General features: G+C 48.8%; 1 pseudogene across 1 annotated transcript in view; it reads right to left on the bottom strand.

Annotated features, from left to right (window-relative positions):
* The window catches only part of LOC311199737 (tubulin polyglutamylase TTLL13-like), a 336,991-nt pseudogene extending 316,111 nt beyond the window's left edge, over positions 1-20,880 (bottom strand). Inside the window, exons 1-4 of the transcript in view lie at positions 20,861-20,880; positions 19,993-20,033; positions 19,615-19,733; positions 19,100-19,230 (exon numbers count right to left, since the gene is read on the bottom strand). The product of the transcript in view is annotated as a tubulin polyglutamylase TTLL13-like (transcript). The remainder of the gene's footprint in view (positions 1-19,099; positions 19,231-19,614; positions 19,734-19,992; positions 20,034-20,860) is intronic.
* Positions 20,881-21,630: the final 750 nt, after the last annotated feature.

Here is a 21,630-nt window from a genome sequence, read left to right as displayed (position 1 = left end):
GACATCATCTGCATGGAGAAGGAAAAGTATCCCTGCCACTGAAGGCCAAGTTTGGGTGCAAGACTGGGGCTCTCAGGTGTCCCCGACGTCTGGAGGCAACACCTTGTTTCTCTCAGCCCTTTCCAAGGAGTGGGAAATGGCTGCTGAGCAATGAAGTTGAGTCTGGCTGCTCCCTTCTCCTCCCCAGGGATAATCTCTGTGGGGCACTTGAGCCCCCCCAGCCAGAACTAGTCCTGGCCAGCTGGTAGATGGGTCTGTGCACCACAAACATCTCCTCTGTGCCGCAGGGGGAAGCTTTGCAAAAGACACTTCTCTGGTTTGTCTTTCTTCAGCACCCTCACACCTCCCTTGGCTAGAGGAGATCCTGGGGTTTTTAACACAGGGATCGTCCCCTGGGCTGACTCCCAGGAATTGTCCTTGGCATGACCCCAGGGTAACCCTGATCCCTCTGCTTGGTCTCCCCGCTCTGACCAGAGGGAAGGGTGGAAACTTGGGGGGGTGTGAGCCCTTTCTCAGAATGGACCTGGACGTTGTTTCTCTGCTGCTTGGCCAAGAAGCTGCTCTGGGCACACAGGGTTCTCCCAGGGTGCTGCCATGGTTGTCAGAGAGCGATTGCTCCTTGGGCCAAGCTCTCAGGAGCACTGAACCCCACAAGGGAGAGGGTCCCCGGGATACCAGCCCACCCTGTCCAGCTCCAGCTGCCTCAAGATTACAGGGCAATTATGTGTCCAGTTACAGACACGACCTCCCCTGTAGCCATGATCTCTGCAAAGCCAGGAAAAGAGGCATCAGAGGGTAACAGGGTTCTCAATCTGGTGGGAGTAGGTCCACCCCTGGTGCTCTGCGGCTGCCAGTCAGCGTTTCAGGATGATGATGATGGTTGCTGCAGTTGGTTCCATCTCTAGAGGAACTGGGATCGATTGTCCGTCTGTCCCGCTGCGAGGTGCAGCTGGCGGTGTGGGACCAGGCTCCTGAAGCTGCAGCCAGGTGCCTGTGGAGACAGGAGGCTGCCGAGGCTCTGCCATGGCTGCGGTGCTGGGTGCTGTAATGTGCCATTCAGCGCTGGCTGTGCTGTGCGACGCAGGCACTTGGCTGCATGTGGAGTTGTGTCCCTTGTTTGGAGGGCCAAAGGTCCTTCTTGCCTGTCAAACCACCCCAGAGGGATGCAGGCTGTCACCCAGGGCCCTTCTGCAGGCCTCTCCCAAGGGCTGCTCTCTGCCCTCGTCACCCAGAAAGGCCCAGCCTTGGACCTGCTCCCATGGCCGCATGGCTGGTGATTGCCCAGCTCTCTGGTCTGCCCAGGTCTCTCTTTGAGGTCTAAAAACCTCATTTTGGGGGTCCAAGGCCTCACGGAGACGTTCCAAGCCCCACTTTTAAGGTGACAGGACTGCCCTCCTTAGGATCCCAGACCATCCCTTTGAAGGCCTCAAGCCTGCCCACCCACCACCTCCACGTGAGAGTACAGAGCCTCCTTCTCTGGCTTCAACATGTCGCTTTTAGGAATCATTGCCCAGTTTTGAAGATTCAGCACAGAGTTTTGTGTGCCCAAAGCCTAGTTTTAGGGTGCAAACTCCTCACGCAGGTAAAATGGCCTCATTTGTTTCATGCTCAAAGCCTTTTCAGACTCCAAAGAGCCTGGTTTAGGCTACAAAGCATCTCTTCAGGGCTCCAAACCTGGTTTCGGGGTGGAAAGCCATATTTTCATTCCTAGAGCTCCTCTGTCAGCACCCAAAGTCCTGTTCTGAAGGCCAAACCCCTGCTTTTGAGGGTCCAGACTCTCCTGTGTGGGGCCCAATGCCCTCTTTTCCAGGTCTAAGCCTCCTTGTAGATCCCCAGGCCCTCTAATATGGACCAAAGCTTCATTTGGGCAAGGAGGGGCAAGAGGCTGCTGAGGGGACCAGAAGACAAATGTTTTGAGGGGTGTCTGAGTGTTAGATATGCCAATGGTCCTAAAGAAAGGACTTGAGGTATACGCGTTAGTGAAACAGTAATTTATTATACATTCTTGCAAGAGCTGGTACCTAACAAAGAAGACACACCTTTGGTCAGAGTCCTTCGAGAAAAGCATTCTTTATGGGAGGTCACTGTGATAAATGAGCCTTTGTTCAGTAAACCACATGTACCTTGAAATAGGTGGTAACGTTCTGATTTTGTAAGAATGATTGTGTAACGTATATTGTTAGTTGCTAACGAAGCATAGAACTGAGTTATAGGTAACTTAGAAGTGGAAACCATAGAAATTAAGTAGCCAAGGAATGAGCTTGCTGTTAAAGATGACCAAATATGGGAGAGGGGTCAACTAAGGGACAAGTGAGGAAGAGGAGCAACTTCATCCCATCGACCACTAGGAGGTAGAAGATGACCCCCTAACAACAACTGGCGCATGTGCAGAAGAAGCCTCAGTGAAACAATTGGGACCTGGAACTAAAGGACTATAAAAACCTGAATTGGGAGAGGGACGGTGCGTGCCATTGGTAGAGCTGAGACGCTGTGGGCGCCCAGCGCTGTTTGCTTAATTGCCGCCTGCTAAATTAATAAAATTAAGTTTGTAACTGAATTAACTGGTTTCTGACTCGTGACTGGGAAACCCATGATAACAGTTTGGTGCCGTGACTCGGATGGAGAACAACCGGACGTGAGCCTCTGAGCAGGGAGGGGTCCCGCTGTCTCAGCGGCCCTGCCAGAGGATCCGCTCGGCTCTCCACCCACGAACCGAAATTCTCGGCAATAAGCAAAGAAAAGCCGGCAAAGCCCCTTAATCTTTGTGCACGAAGCGCCGGACGAAGACGCAGGACGTGTGAGTATAGGCCAGTCTGTCGTTCGGTTGGGACCAGGATTCCCGGGGTGGGAGAGGTACGAACCCCGAGAGGTGGGTAAGAGTACAGACCCCGGATGATGGGACAGAGGAAAAGCAGGCCCACTGTCACCATGGGTGGGGGAGATCCTGTGAATCTTTCCCCAGTACCCCCGAGTAGTCCTTTGGGACTGATGATTAAGTACTGGGATGCTCACCCTTCTAGGCGGGGTAAGAGTAAAGTAAAGATGATACATTAATGTATAGAAGTCTGGGCCGGACAACCCATAAGGGGTGAATCTGTTCGCTGGCCCAGGTTTGGTTCCTTTGAGGATTGGGTATGTCAAGCTCTAAATTTGTGTGTAAACGAAAAGGAACCCTTTAGTTTAGAAGAAAGTGAATATGCAGCCCTTTGGGTAATTTCTGAAACAAGGGCAAATTTATACGGTTTAAGTGAAAGAGAACCCCTTACGAGAAGTGGCAATGGGGGGGATGAGAAAATGTTTAAAGAAGACTAGGGGTGTCAAGAACTTTATTTGCTGGGGATAAGGAGTAAGACAGACCCCCTGGTAAAACTGGAAGTATGTCCCCAGCAGTAAGAAATTGAGTTCCTCGTGGACTCAGGGACGGAAAGATCCACCATCCAAAGTTTACCCCCGGGGATGTAAAATTTCCTCGGAGACAGTACAGGTAATTGGCGCAAAAGGGGAACCCTTTGCGGTACCCGTGGTCAGGGAAATATTATTTGAAAGCAACTCCAAAATTGGCTTAGAATCATTGTTGCTGGTGCCTGAAGCCGACTATAATTTACTGAGACGAGACTTAATGGTTAAACTAGGAATTTCTTTGGAAATAAATAAAAAAACAATTACGAGTTAAATTATGCTCCCTTAAAGTCGAAGACGAAAAGCAAATTAACCCCGAGGTATGGTATACCCCAGAGACCACGGGAAGATTAAATATTAAACCTTTTGTGATTGTGATTAAGGACCCTGAGGTCCTGGTACAAATTAAACAATGCCCACTACCTGAGGAGGGTAGGAGGGGATTGAAACCAGAAATTAAAAGACTAACAACTTTTACGGGAATAGGAGCCGGGCCAAGGAGTAACCCTCGTCCAGTATGTGGACGACTTGTTGTTGGCCAGAGAAGATGAGGAAACCATTAGACAGGAGAGTATTAAACTTTTAAACTTTTTAGGTTTACAGGGTTTAAAGGTGTTTAAACAAAAATGACAGTCTGTAGAAGAAGTAGTAAAGTACCTAGGACACAGACTCAGTAAAGGAACTAAGAAATTGGATCGTGAAAGGGTTAATGGAATACTCTCTATGCCTCTGCCCAGAAATAAACGACAAGTGTAACAATTATTGGGACTTTTTGGGTATTGTAGACAATGGGTTGAGAATTTTAGTGGAAAAGCAAAATTTTTATATGCTAAATTAGCTCACGATGGGTTGCTAAAGTGGACTCCAGAGGATGGAGAAAAATTGGAAACACTTAAGAGGGAATTGACAAATGCCCCCATGCTCAGTTTACCCGACTTGTGGAGACCCTTTTTCTTCTTTGTTAATACAGAGGGAGGTGTCGCATACGGGGTATTGGCTCAGGAGTGGGCAGGAAGCAAAAACCTATAGCTTATATTTCCAAACTATTAGACCTGATTAGCAGGGGATGGCCCACTTGTCTGCAAATAATAGCAGCCACGGCACTATTGGTGGAGGAAGCTCTCAAAATTACCTTTGGAGGAGAGTTGAAAGTAATCTCCCCACAGAACATCAGGGGAGTATTACAACAAAAAGAAGCGGACAAATGGATATTAATTGCTTCTCCAAAGTTGTCTCTAGAAAGTACCTCTCTGCAGAATCCGGCCGAATTTTTATATCTGGAACCTTATTCACAGACTCAAAATATGCTTTTGGAATGGCTTATACATTTAGAAGATTTGAGAATAGAGAGGGTTAACAAATTTACAAGGAAAAGACTAATCCATCAAGAGCTTACAAGCCATAAGGAGCCTTAAGAAAATTGCAGTGGTACGCTTGAGGGGACACCAGAAAGGGTTAACCCCGCAAATAAGAGCAAATAATTTAGCTGACCAAGAAGCTAAAAGAGCTGCTTTACTAATTCTGGAGACTAGGGACACAGATATATCGGATAAGAGGCAGAAAGAACTAAATCCACAGGTACCGAAATTCATACCACAGGAATAAGAAAAACTAATAAAGATGGGAATACAAAAGAATAGTTCAGGAGCCTGAGAATTACCTGACAGCCGAGAGGTTTTTCCTAAAACAATGGCCCTCAAAATTTTACAAGGAATACACAGCGGTACACACTGGGGCACTCAAGCCTTAATTGATCAATTTGTAATTAAGTATATGTGCATTGGTTTATATGATCTGGCTAAGCCAATTTTAAGGGGATGTCTAACGTGTCAAAGGGTCAATAGACAATATCTAAGAAAAACAAAGCAGCTGAATCCTGTAGTTTCACAAAATGTTTTTAACTAGTATTTTTAACAGTACTGCTGCCTACAACAATAGTTTCCTCCTCCCAGGCACTGTGCCCCTCCCCTGTGCTGGCATCTTGCTGGTGCCAGTGTATCTGCGGGGTGGACCTGGCCAGGGAGATCACAGAGTTACAGCTGCGTGGTGGTGTGCTGACTTAGCACGCAGCTCAGCTGCTTCCCCTGGCTGGTTCACCAAGCAAGCGTGGAAGCTGCTTGCACTGGCTGGAGGGAAGCACAAGATGCACATGGAAAAAGCAGGAGGAAGAATCCTGGCCCATAGACCCTTTTCTAATACACAAATTGACTTTACCGATTCGACAACATGAACCACGGCCTGGGTGGAGGTTAAAATATTATTAGAAAAAAAAAATAATAATTACTCCCCGATGTGGGATTGTTGAAACTGTAGATTTGGAATTGAGTGACAACACCACACACCATGGCACCCACAAAGTTCTGGCAGAGTTGAAAGAATGAATGGAGAAATTAAAAAACAATTAACAAAATTAAAATTGGAAACAGGGATGTCCTGGATTAGGTGTTTACCGTTGGCTCTATTAAATATCTCAACACAGCTGAGAACTGATGTGGGTGTTTCTCCCTTTGAAATGTTATATGGGATGTCATATGACATGAGGAACCCGGGGAATCATCCGCGATTGGAGGATTCCCTAGTAGAGGCTTACAAAACACAACTAATGGCAAGAAGAAAGGAGTTAATAAGAAAAGGAATATTGGCACAACGCCCCCCCGCTTGGATATGGCGATACACAAGATACAACCGGGTGACAAAGTCCTGATAAAGGCTTGGAAAGAAACTTCTTTAACACCTCAAAGGGAGGGACCTTTTCTTGTCTTACTTACAACAGATACAGCCATTAGGACTGCTGAGTGTGGATGGACACATGCCAGTCGAGTGAAGGGACCTATTTCGGATTCAACATTGCAAGAGCCATCCTGGAAGGTCACCAATTCCCCTGGAAGTCTCAGAATGACCCTAAAGAGATCTTAAACACCGATGTTCTTATACAGATAAGTGATGAAGGAGAAACTTGTAACTATAAGTGTGTAAAAACTTTACAGTTGTGGAGTCAAACGTTGTAATTGTTATCCTTTTGTGTGTTTTATTTGTAAAATCTGCCAAGGACGGTGGTGGTCTCATTGTTAGGAAGGAACCCCTCCTAGGGGAATTTATGGGAATAATTACACACAAAAATTGAAATTGACACAAGAAATATTTGAGTATAAAACAGCTTAAGGGGAAATTGAAAAATGGTCACCACAGTGGTGGAATATATATAGGTTACCAGAATATTATTGTTTCCACCCAAACGAGCCTGTTCCTCTTTCAATAACTCTTGTCCAGGTGTGTTGCCGGAGAGACCTAAGTGGAGTATGGTGCAGCTCCCCAGAGTAAAACGAATAACTGGGAGAAATTCAAACAAAGGTGCGCTAAGAGAAAAATCTCGGAGCCTCCTGAAGAATACCCCTGCTGCCGGGAAGATGGAACACCCCGTGACTCGAAGCAACCGAGCCGACGGGCGAGGCAGAGGTGTAAAAACTGTGGAGGACGGAACCCCGAGATTGGAGTAAAGCGCAAGCCTCGGAGGAGCTGCCCTAGTGCAAATCCCGGCTTAACACTGCCTCAGGAACACACCCACCTAGGAAAAGAAAAAGGGGGGCTAGAGGGCAATAAATGGGATCAAGAAAAACCTGGTAGGAAATCAGAATACCACCACCCATCCTGGCTGATTATTTTAATTATTGTATGTATCTGGGAGCAATTAATTAGACCATGTCAAGGACCCTTGTTAGGTGGGAGGATTCAAAGGTCCTTAAAGTTAATGTTAACGGAAAAATCCATAAGATCACGATCTGAGGTGGTGTTACAGAACAGGAGAGGTTTAGATCTCCTATTTTTAAAACAAGGGGGACTTTGTGTAGCTTTAGGAGTAGAATGCTGTATTTACGCAGATCATACCGGCATTGTTAGAGATACTGTGGCTAAATTTAGGGAAGGGTTGGGAAAGAGATGACGAGAAAGAGAATCTCAACAAGGCTGGTATGAATCACGGTTTAACTCTTCCCCCGGTTGACTAAACTCTTATACTAAGCCACCGAGAATTACAATGGTTTACTGAACAAAATGGTGATAAAAAGAAAAAGGGGGGATTGTGATAGATGAGCCTTTGTTCAGTAAACCACATATACCTTGAAACAGGTGATAACGTTCTGATTTTGTAAGAATGATTGTGTAACGTATATTGTTAGTTGCTAACGAAGCATAGAACTGAGTTATAGGTAACTTAGAAGTGGAAACCATAGAAATTAAGTAGCCAAGGAATGAGCTTGCTGTTAAAGGTGACCAAATATGGGAGAGGGGTCAACTAAGGGACAAGTGAGGAAGAGGAGCAACTTCATCCCATCGACCACTAGGAGGTAGAAGACGACCCCCTAACAACAACTGGCGCATGTGCAGAAGAAGCCTCAGTGAAACAATGGGGACCCGGAACTAAAGGACTATAAAAACCTGAATTGGGAAAGGGACGGTGCGTGCCGTTGGTAGAGCTGAGACGCTCTGGCCGCCCAGTGCTGTTTGCTTAATTGCCGCCTGCTAAATTAATAAAATTAAGTTTGTAACTGAATTAACTGGTTTCTGACTGGTGACTGGGAAACCCACAATCACAAGAGGGACATCCTGCACTAAGTCCTGCCACCCAAGATGGTGGTTGCCTTTGGGAGCCACCCAGTAAGGCCCCATTTCTGCTGAAATAAAAGGAGAACCTGAACAAAGACAGCTGGGCCTGTCAAGCCTGTGACCTTGCCAGCGAATGTCAGCTGGCGGCTTGGGCGGAGGGAGCACCTCGAATGCTGGGTCCAGTTCTGGCTCCTCACCATCAGAAGGACACTGAGGTCCTGGAGCGAGTGCAGAGAAGGGCAACCAGGGCTGGGAAGGGGCTGGAGGGCAAACCCTCTGAGGAGCAGCTGAGGGAGCTGAGGGAGCTGGGGGAAGAGGAGGCTGAGGGGAGACCTTATCACCACCTACAACTACCTGAAGGTAGTGCGGAGAGGTGGGCGATGGTCTCTTCAGCCTAGTAGTAGGAGACAGGATGAGGGGAAATGGCCTCAAGCTGTGCCAGGGCAGGCTTAGATTGGATATTAGGAAAAAATTTTTTACTGAAAGAGTTGTCAGGGCTGGCACAGGCTGCCCAGGGAGGGGGTTGAGTCACCATCCCTGGATGTGTTCAAAAAAAGAGTTGATGAGGTACTTAGGGATCTGGTTTAGCCTAGGGTGGGAATGGTTGTACTCGATGATCTTCAGGGGTTTCTTCCAACCTTGTGATTCTGTGTGATTCTGTTAGAGGGGCTAAGATAGCACTTCCGAGTGAAATCATCTTTCATCTCGTGCAGCTTTCACTTGGGAGTGTGTTCTGGAGTTTGGGCTTTTTCAAGCTGTCCTCTGGCAGTGAGAGAACTGCTGGGTTCTGCCACAGGGACACCTGTAACAGACAATATCCCACTATGGGGCCAGGCTGTGTTTGGGTTGGTGCTCAGGGCACTAATGGCTTTGCTAACACCTCCACTGTTAAAGGAGGCCAAAGGACTGATAAAGAGCCTGGGCTGCTAAAAAGTGCCCTTGGAGAAGGGCTGAAGGCCTGATGAAGAGGAAACCTCCTGCCCCAGCAGGGGCGAGAGCTGGGGCAGAGCCCGGGAGGAATGGAGGCAACAAAGCTCAGCTGTGACTAGGGAAAGGGGAAGGTGTCAGGGGGCGATCGCAGCCACCCCCCCCCAGTCAAAGGGCTGTACAGATGACAGCCCTCCACACCTTCAAGGAGCAGGGGTGCTCATTTGAATGTGCTTGACCTATAGTAGGTGATGTGATAATTGCTCCCCAGAGGTGTAACTTTAGGCAGGTTTTTCTAGTCCTGTAACAAGATCAATCGGTTGCCAATTGTGTGTGCAGGGTGCTGGCTTTGAGGAATCTCCTCTGAGTACCCAGCTCTGTGCAGACATGGACTAAACCCAGTAACTCTGCTATGTATGTGTCCTGGCATGCTGCACACCGGGTAATGACCCTGCTTTTGGGACAACAGTTTTGGGTGCCCCAGATGGGACTGCACTGACACCTTGCCTGCCTTGTCTTGCTGCACCTGACAAGGAGAAGTGGGCTGACTGGCCTCCAGAATGAGCCAACTTGTTGCCTGGGGACTCCATCAGCCCCTCTCCTGGACTGGGAGAGTACTTCATACCAGAGAAGGGGTGGCAGAAAAGGAGAAGCAAGGGTAAGCAGAACTGCAGGCTGCTTTTCTGGCTGCCCTGACAGCAGGATGGGGAAGAAGAGGTATACGAAGAGGGCTCAGAGGCAGGTGTTGGTGGAGGAAGCAGAGGAAGCTTCTGTGAAATTTCTTTAAGAACAAATCAATGTGCCTACTGTAAGTAGGAGGGTCACTGGAAAAAGGAATGTCCATATGTTTGGAATAGTGGAGAGGAAGAGAAACCTGACAGGGTAGGGTGAGATTACAGGGCACCAGAGGGATCTATTAAAGCCTCTCCAGCCAATCCTCTGATCCAATTAAGGTGAGAAATGAAACAATACATTTTTCTTGTAATTGATTGTCCTGGTTTTGGTCAGGATGGAGTTAACTTCATTTGTAGCAGCGGATGGAATGCTGCGTTTGAGAGTTAAAATGGGAGTAGTGCTGATAACACCCTGATGTTGTTAGTTGCTGTCAGACAGTCAAGGACTTTCTCAGCTCTTCATGAGAAAGGAGGGGCGAAGCCAGGACAGGTGACCCAACTGACCAAAGAGAGTATTCCACGCCAATTACGTCCTGCCCAGGATATCGGGGGGCTGACGGGAGTGTGACAGAAAGACACTGGAACACAGGTTTTTAAAATAGAATTAATAGTAATTTATTTTTAAACACCCAGAATGCAAATTCAGTACATCACTTGCAGGTTATTGTTGGATACAATGGGGAATTCACTATTGCAGTTTGGAAGTATGACCACACTGATTACAGTCACAAAGATCCACAAAATACTCTGCTGCCAACACAACACACAATAAGATGATCCGCAGCAGAGTCACAAACCCCACGGTTACACTCCCCATAGGTAATTCACAAAATACTCTTATTACAGCCGCTGTAGCTTCCCTAAAACACATGATCACAGCTCACAAGCACACAAAATATTACCCATGCGTTAGTCACTCAGAGCGACACACTTAAAACATATCACATAGTCACTTACCCCGTCTCTCAGGTAAGGGTTCCCAATACGTTACCTCAGCCAGCCGCCCGGCTAAGGGGGAAGGGTCTCCTCCTAAGGTTGGAGGAAGGGCTCCCAATAGGAGCTCGAATGCCAGGGCTTTTCTTTGGTTCATTTTGCTGATGTGTGTGACAGGATGCAGGGCTGGGCCTGACATCTTCGGCCCTATCTCTTGCATATTACCATTGTCTTGGCCCATTGAAACCAAATGGGCACCCTTAGGGCTTGTCAAACAGTTTGAGTAGTGGTTTGATTGGGACTCAGGACATATGTTTGTGGAAGGAAGCCAAGGCTTAGCAAGGCTCCATGCAGGTTTTTCAGGTGCTGTGAAGTGCCCCCTTCAGTCTGTTCACAACACAACTCAAGTCGGAGCCATCTACACAGCTCCCCATGAGGTGTCTCCGCAGACAAAGAGCTTAAAAGCAGCCCAAGACTGAGTTGTGTATTACAACTGCCCATAGGCCGCCTGCTCTGCCTGGGCACTATTGAAACCTGTGTGTGTAGCTCAGCCTTACATTCCACCCCGTGACCTGAGTCACAATTCAACCACTTACATGTTATTATTGGCAGATGCATGGGTTTCATCTGCATACTTTAGCAGAGCTACATATTCCTCGGTTTTTAAGTGAACCCTTACGTGAGAGATGGATTTTACCATGATTCTTTTGATACAACTGATAGCAATACTTACTATAATAATGCAAATTATAATAACAATTAAGGTTTGCAGCAGGTTAGTAATCCACCCCGAAAATATCCATCCTATTCTACCAAAAATATTTCCCAACCAAGTGTCCTTTATTTGTTCTTGCAGTTCATGTGTGACTTCAGCTATCTTCTCCATCTTCTGGAGGTTTTCTCGAAGAGGTAGTGACACATTAGGGATTGTAACACAGCATTCTTCCTGCTCATGGTTTGCTTTCAGGAGTCCACACACCCCTTGTTCTTTAAGTAGTATCCTATCTAGCACAAGCCGGTTTTGAAGTGCAACTTTGGAGACGGCTTGTACTTGTTCATTGAGCAAATCAAAATTTTCATTAGTAAGGGCTGCTAAGGCTTCCACTTGTGCAGTTAAATTGGACAACATAATTCTGTTTTTAAGGTGATCTATTTCTAATCCAAAGAAACCTTTAGCCCATACTGCCAGCTTCTGAGATAAAGTCAAATTAGCAATGTCTACACTTCATTTGGTACAGGGATACCACAGTTCCTGAGAGATTGAATATTCCTGTCTGACCATATCCAAGTTAACTGACATGGAGCATGTGTAGAGGAGCCATCACAATTGCCCTGAAGGATCTGACAGGAGGATTTCTCAGTATATTCTACATCTCTACAGCTTGTGCTACTATTACATCCCATTGCTGGAGAATATGGCTCTGGTCATTTTGACACAAGCAGGCAGCACTAGCTAAATTCCACAATAAAGGAATTAACAACAACTATTTTCTAGGTCCCCAGCAGTGGTACGATTAATACTATTTGTGCAATTCCATAGAAGGGGTTTTGCATCAGGTTGTGTTAAGACCATTTGTTGGGACAGCCAAGGGTAGCAATCCATTAACAACTGGCAGGTGGCCCTTGTGTTGCATCGAACCACGTGCAAGAATTATTGGTTGTTGAAGGAAATTCAAAACATGACTGCATATTTACTGTTTCCACACACCTCAGGACCAAGCACTTTCCCCAATATGGCTCGTCCCCATTTCATGTATCTGCCCAAGGGTGTCTGGAACACGGCTGTGGAAGGATCGGGATTGTTTGCATCCCAAAGTCCTATTGTCCCAACAAAGGGGAGCATAGGAACAGTTTAGACTCCAAACGGAGGTTCGATTTAATGTATTATTAAATGGCCACTTCCATTCAAATTCCCCCCAAATGATAGACTTATTTTAGTTCCAGAGCCAATCTAGATTTTTACCCAGGTCCACAGGGAGAGCTGTTATGGGGATCCCTTGAGTAGGGGTATGTGGTAAAGGCTGACAGGTAGTGACATGGCAAAAGTTAAGCATACGAGCAAAACCTCGTATCATTTTATAGACCACATTGTCTGGTTCAGCGTGATTTATAATAAGAGAACCATCATCATGTTGTTTAAAAGCTCACAGCTGTCTATCCCGTATACTAGATTGTTCACAGTTGCCTAATGTTATCCTAGAAATTATAATTATTAGTACAAAGATTTTTACAATTATAGCCATAATATAGCATTTATTATTAAAACTTGTGTAAAAACAAGTATGCTACTTAAAAAAAAAGAGAGAAAAAAAAGACAAAACAAAGACAAAATAAAACTCAAACAAATATATATATAAACAGGCAAACAAACAGAAAAAACCGAAATAAGAAGACCAAATCTCCCAGTTGGGCTTCAAGGTTGTAGTTTCTCAATCTCTTGCAGACACTTATGAGGCCTCCACCCCGTGTCTTCTCAGTTGCCCTTCCTTTCCTTTTGGAGTCATCCTGTAATTAAAGGAGAAGGGAGTTGTTCGAACTATTCGATGTATACGATCAGAATTATCTTTGGCTTCCCATGCATACTGTCCTCTTGGATTGGTCAGTATCAGGGGCACAAATCCAATCTGAGGCAACTTGACTGTTACAGGTTGACCAGAATATAGTCACGTAGAAGATTTGCTGATTTTATGTGGTTCTTTGGAGGTTAAATCACTAGTAGGGCAAAACACTTTTACTTTCGCGTTCCCATTTTCACCCCATCTGTTGTTAACAGTATATACTGCCTCAGATAGTCTCAAGTGCCAATTTGATACATGGACTTTTGCAAACCTTTTGATTAATCCATTAACCCGTTCAACTATCCCATTTGCTTGAGGGTAGTAAGGTGTATGGGAGACCCAATTAATACCTTCTCCCCTTGCCCATTGCTGGACAATGGTCGCGGTGAAGTGTGAACCATTATCACTTTGGATGGTAGAAGGCATAGGCAAAGAACTAAACCATTCTTTCAGTGCTCTAATTGTCCGTGCAATCTTTTCCTTTAGGGTTTGCATATAGATTTTCAAGGCATCCGGGAGACCCCTAATCAACTGGGCAGCTTACTTTAGAATTTCAACCTGAGAAACAGAAAAACCCCATTTGGGCTGATTACTAGCTACTTGGAAAAAAAAATTGCACATTTGCAACATTTAATAGAGGAGTAACTGACTACAGAGTGTATAAACCCTTCAGCAAGTTTGTGGACCATGCAAAAATTTCAAGAAATTGGGTTTGTTTTTTCTTCAAAAGGTATTATTGGGTCTTGCTTCCACAAGGCATAAAAATTCACTGACTATATGCCAGACTTATGTAGCCTGGACACTTGCTCCAGTATGAAAAACGCATCCTGATCTAATCTTTTATCATTACATGGATGAGAATTTGATTACAGTAAAAACTTGGACATTGAAAGTTTGATTCATGAGTTAACAGTGCAAGGGATTAGAGATTACTGTGTTTTCTGGCAGTGTGAGCTACTACACAAACGGGGGAATCCAGTAAGTGTGCTCTGCTATAGCAGCAGTAGACTACCCTGTTAACTCAAACTGGACAACAGCTCAGAATATATGGCACGAACATTGCCCACGTTACAGGGACACTACATTTGCCTACAGGCAAAGCCATGGTAGAACATATGAATCTCACAAAGCTCTTTATGTTTTGAACTAGTTATGTCTCTCACAGAACAGTTTAGTACCTCCAATGGTGAACCATGAAGTAGGTTTAAAAGAAGGTTTGAAGAAAAAAAAAAAGAGGAAAAAAAGAGAAAGAAAAGTCAATGTCAGGTGTTATTTAGAATGAAGTTACAGGTACTAACTTGGGAAGGAGATCTGCCTGTGTTGTTACAGATACGGGAGCCAAGCAGATAAAGCTGTGGATCCAGAAGAACTCGAGCTTGCATGAACCAGGACGAGATCCTGATCCCAGTGACTGAAGTCAAGTGTTCCAACTGCAGCCACAGTGGACTATGAACTTTGCTGTGGGATATTTTGAATGATCTGACAGTCTTTGAAAAATGCATGTGTTTGTGCTAAATGAAAATTAGGGAAATAGTGATTTCTGCACAGCCTTAGGTCACAGACTGCAATCGGTGCCTGCAGGAAAACGCAGGGCTGCTGTTATCTGCACTTCTGACGCTCCTGATTGGCAAAGCAAACAAATGCAACAGCAAAGGTATCAAGGCACTTACAGTTGGTTTCATGACTGAGGAATTTCAGGATGGATATTGTCGATGGTCAAATTTGGATTATTGGATTTGGTAATTATGGTACTTGTCTTACATTTACTGCCATGTTCATTGAGCTTTCTGCAAAGGGCCCTTGCAGAGACTTCAAAAAGCAGTTCTTGTAACACAGATACTAAAAGGGAAAAAATTGGCAAGGAGGTCAATGGGCCTGCCGGCGGCCTGGCTCTCCTCACAGAAGACAATATCCTTGAATTCCCATAAGACAGGAAAATTACTCATGCTGAGAGGTATTTGGTAATTACATTCTCAAACATATCGACCTTGAAGACAGAGGTACACACTGCCTCAACCCAAGGAGGAGTTTGAAGGCATGTGTTGTATGAAACTCATTTTGGGGGTCCAAGGCCTCAAGGAAAAGTTCCAAGCCACACATTTAAGGTGACAGGTCTCCCCTCCTTAGGATCCCAGACCATGCCTTCGAAGGCCTCAAGCTTGCTTTTGAAGGCCCACCCACCACCTCCACGTGAGAGTACAGAGCCTCCTTCTCTGGCTCCAGAGTGTCGCTTTTAGGAACCATAGCCCAGTTTAGAAGATTCAGCAGAGAGATTTGTGTGCCCAAAGCCTGGTTTTTGGGGTTAAACTCCTCATGCAGGGAAAAAGGCCTCATTTGTTTCATGCTCAAAGCCTTGTTTTCACACTCCAAAGGCCCATTTTTAGGCAGCAACACCTTGCCCAGGGGAGCCAAACTTGTTTTCAGGGTGGAAAGCCACATTTTCATTCCTAGAGCTCCACTGTCAGCACCCAAAGTCCTGTTCTGAAGGCCAAACCCCTGCTTTAGAGGGTCCAGACTCTGCAGGCCACAGCCGGCTGCATTGTGCGACGGCCGTCATGTTGCCATCTGTGAACCCCTGCGCTACGGGAGCTTCCTGGGCAGAGGAGCTTGTGCCAGAATGGCAGCAGCTGCCTGGGGCAGTGCTTTTCTGAGTGCTGGAATGCACACTGCCAGCACGTTTTCATTACCATTTTGGCAAGGCAATGCCGTGGATCAGTTCCTCACATTCAGCCGCGCTTCGAGCAGTGCTTGCCCGTACGTGATGAGAGGAGCCAGGCCAGATGTTGTTGTAGGGACAGACATGACCCACCATTCAGTGATCAGTGTAGTTTAATATGCTCCAGCCACTTTATTGCACTCCAGCCAAATCCCAGTCCCAGCCCTACCACACACTTTCCGATGAAGTCGGTCGGCCGCTCAGACCCCACAGCCCGCAGGACTGGGGGTGTGGAGCAGCTCTCGGGATTCGAGATGCTCTTACAGGTCAAGAAGGCCCTGGGTTCAGGGCATTCCCTGCTGCTGGAGAGGGTGTCCAGGGAATGGACAGGGACACCCTCCAGTCCTGCTTAGGCTACAGCAGCTCACCTCGTACTTGACTTAACCCAGGTGGCCCTTCTGAAGCAGATCAGCTCTGTTCAGCCCACCGCCCCTTCCTGCGCAGCATCCCCCAGACCAGCCAGCTCTCAGCTCTCCACTGCTTCCAGTCTTGTTTCAGCCCAGCAGGAGATTCCCCCCTCACTTTCAGCAGCCACGGCTTCAACTTTCTGTCCAGTAAAATGTCGAAGCCCAGGATCTCAAAGCAGGCACTGCCAGTCACGTGCTGAGGAAAGCAACTGTGGTACTGGTGCTTCACAATGGGCTGAGCTGAGATCAGCGTCTTGATAACAAGATCTTCAATATATTCCCAGAGCTTGGACGTTCTGAGGTTGCTTCCTCTCATCCAGACCAACAGGGTGGAGAGCTGATAACAAGATCTTCAATATCTTCCCAGAGCGTGGCCATTCTAAGGTTGTTTCCTCTCATCCAGACAAACAGGGTGGACAGTTTCCTGTGTGCAGGACAGAAGACACTAAGAGCTGCCCTGTGATACCACATTCGCCCTGAGAAAGGCCCTGGCAAACAGGGATCCCAAAGGCAGCCTTCCTGCAGGTCGTTCCCCAGGCATTGCAGCATCCACACAAGACCGTACCGCTTGCTGCCCTTCACGTCATCCCAGTTTTCACTGCGTCTGTTGATGGCATAATTGGTCAAATGCATGCAGGTGTTGATACGCGGAAAACACACTTTACAACTTAAAAAGTTATAAAGAAGGTATGTTTAATCGCTGGCGGACGCACAGGTGATAGTTCCTCCAAAGACGTGCGCAACCGGTACAGTAACGCACTCATATTTATACAGCAAATCGTACAAAATTCATAAGATTGCCCAACACGCCTGTACATATGCATGACCTGTCCCGCTTCGTATTAAGATCAGCATTTCCATAGTCTCCTCCTAGTGGCGCAGGCGCAGTGTCTTTTGAGGGTGGTCCTCGGGGGTCCCAAGATGAAGGCTCAAAGTCATCCTCAGAGATAAACTTTTCACCTCTCTTCTTGACGCATGCGTACTAGGCAAGCTGGGCTCTTATCTAAGCAGCGGGTAAAACAAGGTGCCACCAGTCTTCTTCAGGAGCTTCCCATTATCTAGTCCATATCTCTGGTCGTTTACATATCTTAAGCAGGCCATCCATGGAATAAAGAGTGTGACATTCCTACTGGCCAGACCCTCAACCATTTAATCCTATAACAAACAAACATTCCTCATTTCAGTGTCATCCTGAAGAGAGGAAACGTGAGAGGCTTTCATTTACAATGAGCTACAGGACACCAACACAAACAGCTCACACCCAGCCTGAAATACCTTCTGGGAGGAGGTGGAAAAGGTACAGAGGGTGCAAAGAACAGGAAAGAAGCAAGCTGCATGCCATGAAAGCCACCAGACTTGCCTTTCCTACTGGGTTCCTGGTGCTGCTGGGGTCAATGTACCTCATGGTGGCAAAGCGGGCCAGACCCTCCTTGTAGATAAAAATCCTCAGTGGGTCACAAGAGGTGACCAGCACATAAAAACAAAGGTCAAATTTGAAGCCATCAATGAGGAAAGGCTGTGAGAACACAAGGCAGGAGGGACGTGAGAAAAGCAAAGGCTGCGAGGCGGCTGCTGGCTGCCCTGCACGAGGCTGGCTGCTCTGTCTCACTGCTTGTGCCGCTCCCCGGCACCTCAGCAGCGAGGAGAAAGGCAAGCTTTCGCCAGGCCTTTGCTGAGCTGCGGCCACCTCTGTGCCCCTGGCAGGTCCAGGAAGGTGCAGGGAGAGGACACAAGGAGGATGTGGGATGCTGGAGGAGCTGCGAGGTTGCACACCCCCAGCTCTAGTTTGAGATCGTCTCCGTTACCGTAGAGATGTACTGCTGACAGATCATACGCTTGTCGTGTTTGATCTCCTTTGGGTTACGTGTTATGAAGATGCCTTTTCCCTGGCAGCCACTGGGAGGCTTGCAGATGAATGTTCCGGTTTTCCTCTTGCCTCTGTAGGCCTAGAAATCTCCATAGCTGTGGGAGGAAGTGGGGGCTGTTCAGAGCTGCAAAAAACCCCCATCCCCTGAGCTCACCCATAACAGAGGGCAAGTTTTCCTGGCTCCAGGAAACAGCCCCAAGAACAGTCAGAGGCCTGCAAAGAGATGCTCTTGCAGCAATGATGCTTTTGGTCAGGAATAGGGAAAATCCTGCTGAGCGGGAGGTGGGTGTGGCCATGGAGCAGGTGATGGGAGCCCTGATTCTAGGTTTTCAGGCAACGGCCAGAGTAAAATCTGACTAGGAATGGGCATCTTGGCCCCTTGCCACAACACCGGGTGCTCCTGGGCCACATTCAGCCGCGCTGCGAGCACTGCTCGCCCGTACGTGAGGAGAGAAGCCAGGCCGTGCGCCCCAAAGCTTCGGGACCTTGGTGGGAGTTTCCATCCCACTGTGCCCAGAATTCTGCTCAGTGGAGTGACCCGCGCTCTCCCACCACCCTCTGGCCTCAGCGTGCTCTGCTGCAGCGCTGGCAGAGACACAGGGGCCATCGCCATCGGTGGGGTGTATCCGCCTCGTGCCCCTGTCCCGTGCCCTTCCCGGTCAATCAATGGGCACTGCCCCAGCCCCCGGGAGACAAGAGCCTGCCCCGCCGCCCCGCCACTGCCGCCTCTCCTGCTCGCTCCCAGCTGCAGAGACACCTTCCAGCCAAAAGCTGATTCACACTCCTCCCTCGCCCACTGCCCTTTGGCATTCCGGGTGGGTGCCCCTCCCCAGCTTTAGCCCCTCTGCACTCTGCCTGCAAGGCACACGGCCTGAAGCCAGAGACGTGTGCCGACACACCGCTCAGACACAGGGAGGGATCCCAAGTGTGAGAGACCCCCCCAGCCCACCACAGAGAGGTTCCCGCTGCCTCATTTCCTATCCCTGCTCTCAGCTGCTTTAATGCCCATCACTCACTCAGCTGGCAGGCACCAAGTGCGGGGGAATATCTTGTACTCCTCGGGGAAGAGCTTGAGCATGCGGTTCAGGTTGCGCGCTAACAAGTCCTTCCGGCAGATCTCCATCATGCCTGGGAAGTGGTTGATTTTCTGAAAGAGGTGCAGAGGGAAAAGACAGTCAGCAAAGGGACAGCAGGGATCCTCCCCCAGAGCCGAGGAAAGCCGGCGCACACGGAAACCAGCGGGTAGAATGGGAAGCTGGGCTCTGAAGTGGTGACCTTGACCGCCTGCTGAGGGGTTATTCTCCAGCAGTGTCACTGATGGCACCGTACCAGTGGCGCAGCAGAAGCAAAGGCTCGTGAGCGTGCATCCTCTGGAACCCAAGCAGACAAGGGCCATGGGTGATCCTTTGGACGCTTCTGTTTCCTGATGCGACACGCTGTTCCATTACGTCCCCCGCGTATCCTGCCTACCTCCCCCCCCCCCCCCCCCTTACTGAGCTCCTCCTGCAGCTCTTGACAGGGGGGTACTTACCTGAAACCGTTTCATTTTCACGATGTGCTCCAGAGAGACTGAGGTGTCCGCCCAACACACCGTCCACTCCTCGGTTTCTCCCGCTTCTCTAAGCCCGCAGCACTGTGCTGCCCGCTGCACTGGACCAAAGAGAGCAGGTGACAAAGGGGCCAGGCAGAGGGGCCCCGGGACTGCTAAACCCCCAGTGTAACCAGGGACATGGGGGTGGTCAAAACACTTCAGCCTGTGCTTCCAACTACAGATGCAAAGTACCGGCAGAGACCTTCAGGAGGTGACCGAAAAGCTTTATGCAGCTCAACACAGCCCAGACCATGGCTGCCGGTATTCCAGGAGCTCTCAGCCCCCTGAGTCCACATGCCTCAGGGTCCCAGGGCTTACCACTCTCATACTTGCAGCTGGTCAGGTTGATGGAGGGAACACTGGAATGAAATTAGACAAGAGAGCAGCCGCTCAGCAGGGACCTGGACACTGGGCTAAGGGGCAATTCTGCCTCAGAGCCAAGAGTGGCTCAGCAAGCCGTGAGGTGATGTGGCAGAGGGGCCCTGAGCACCAGCCTCTCCTTGGCCGCGTCACGCTCAGGCTCAATGGGATTCCCGGCTCAGGGGAAAGAAAGAGCACCTCTTTTTCCCAGCCCTGGTGCTGCCCCATCTGCTCCATGGGGCTGTGGGCTGTTCCAGCCTGTCCCATGGGGACTGGGGTTCACCCAAGGAGAGCACAGCAGGACTAGATGTGGAAGGCTCCTGTTTTTCTGACAGGACATCTCCTGAGGACGGCCGTCTCTGAGGCTGAAAGCTGGCACTCAGCTGCGCAGCCTGAGAGCCATGGCCCTGGGTACAGGGCTGTGACAAGCCCAGGGCTTGGAGAAGTGCTCCCCAGGGCTATTCCTGGCCCCTGCAGTGCTACTCCAGCTCAGGCACACAGGCCCGAAGGAAGCTGCCCCAGGGCAGGGGGACACAGGGACAGCTCTAGGGACAAAGGTTTCTCATGGCTCCCGGCCCCATCAGTTGCCTGGAAAATACCCGTGGCAGCAGCCGCAAACATCACCACCCTGTCCCACACCATGGCAATGAACAATGGCCCCTCCTGAAGCGGCTCAACCTTGATATCATTTGCATGGAGGAGCAACAGCATCCCTGCTTGCCCATCCCAAGGCAAGCTCCTTGCTGAGGGTAACATCAGCCATGAACCCTTTGCCTCCCCACGGGGCGTCTGCCACCTCCTGCCTGTGCAGTTGACCATGGCTCACCCAGCCTGATCCAGCCCCATGGCTCTCCCAGCCCGACCCCACCACGAGCTCAGCCCCACTGTCACCCAGAGGGGCAGTGGGTTCTGCTGCCAGGACTGGCTGCTGCCCTCGCCTGCCACATACCTAATTCCCGGGAGCGGCATGGAGCAGCCCTGAGCCCCTGGGGTCACAGGGCCACTAGCAGAAGGATAAAGAGGCAGGTGGGGGCTGTGGCCCTTCCTGCCTGAATAATGCTTCTGCTGCTGCTGCTGCACAGCACTACATACCATGGCAGGGTGACATCACCACCCTATCCCGCAACTTCCCAATGACTAATGGCCCCTCCTGAAGTAGCTCAACCTTGACATCATCTGCATGGAGAACGAAAAGAATCCCTGCCACTGAAGGCCAAATTTGGGTGCAAGATTGCGGCTCTCAGGTGTCCCCAACGTCTGGAGGCAATGCCTTGCTTCTCTCAGCCCTTTCCAAGGAGTGGGAAATGGCTGCTGAGCAATGAAGTTGAGTCTGGCTGCTGCCTTCTCCTCCCAGGGATAATCTCTGTGGGGCACTCGAGCCCCCCCAGCCAGAACTAGACCTGGCCAGCTGGAAGATGGGTCTGTGCACCACAAACATCTCCTCTGTGCCGCAGGGGGAAGCTTTGCAAAAGACACTTCTCTGGTTTGTCTTTCTTCAGCACCCTCACACCTCCCTTGGCTAGAGGACATCCTGGGGTTGTTAACACAGGGATCATCCCCTGGGCTGACTCCCAGGAATTCTCCTTGGCATGACCC

The sequence above is a fragment of the Gallinula chloropus genome (genome assembly GCF_964237585.1).
Source record: "Gallinula chloropus genome assembly, chromosome: 21".
NCBI lineage: Eukaryota > Metazoa > Chordata > Aves > Gruiformes > Rallidae > Gallinula > Gallinula chloropus.
This window is presented reverse-complemented; position numbering and strand designations above follow the sequence as displayed.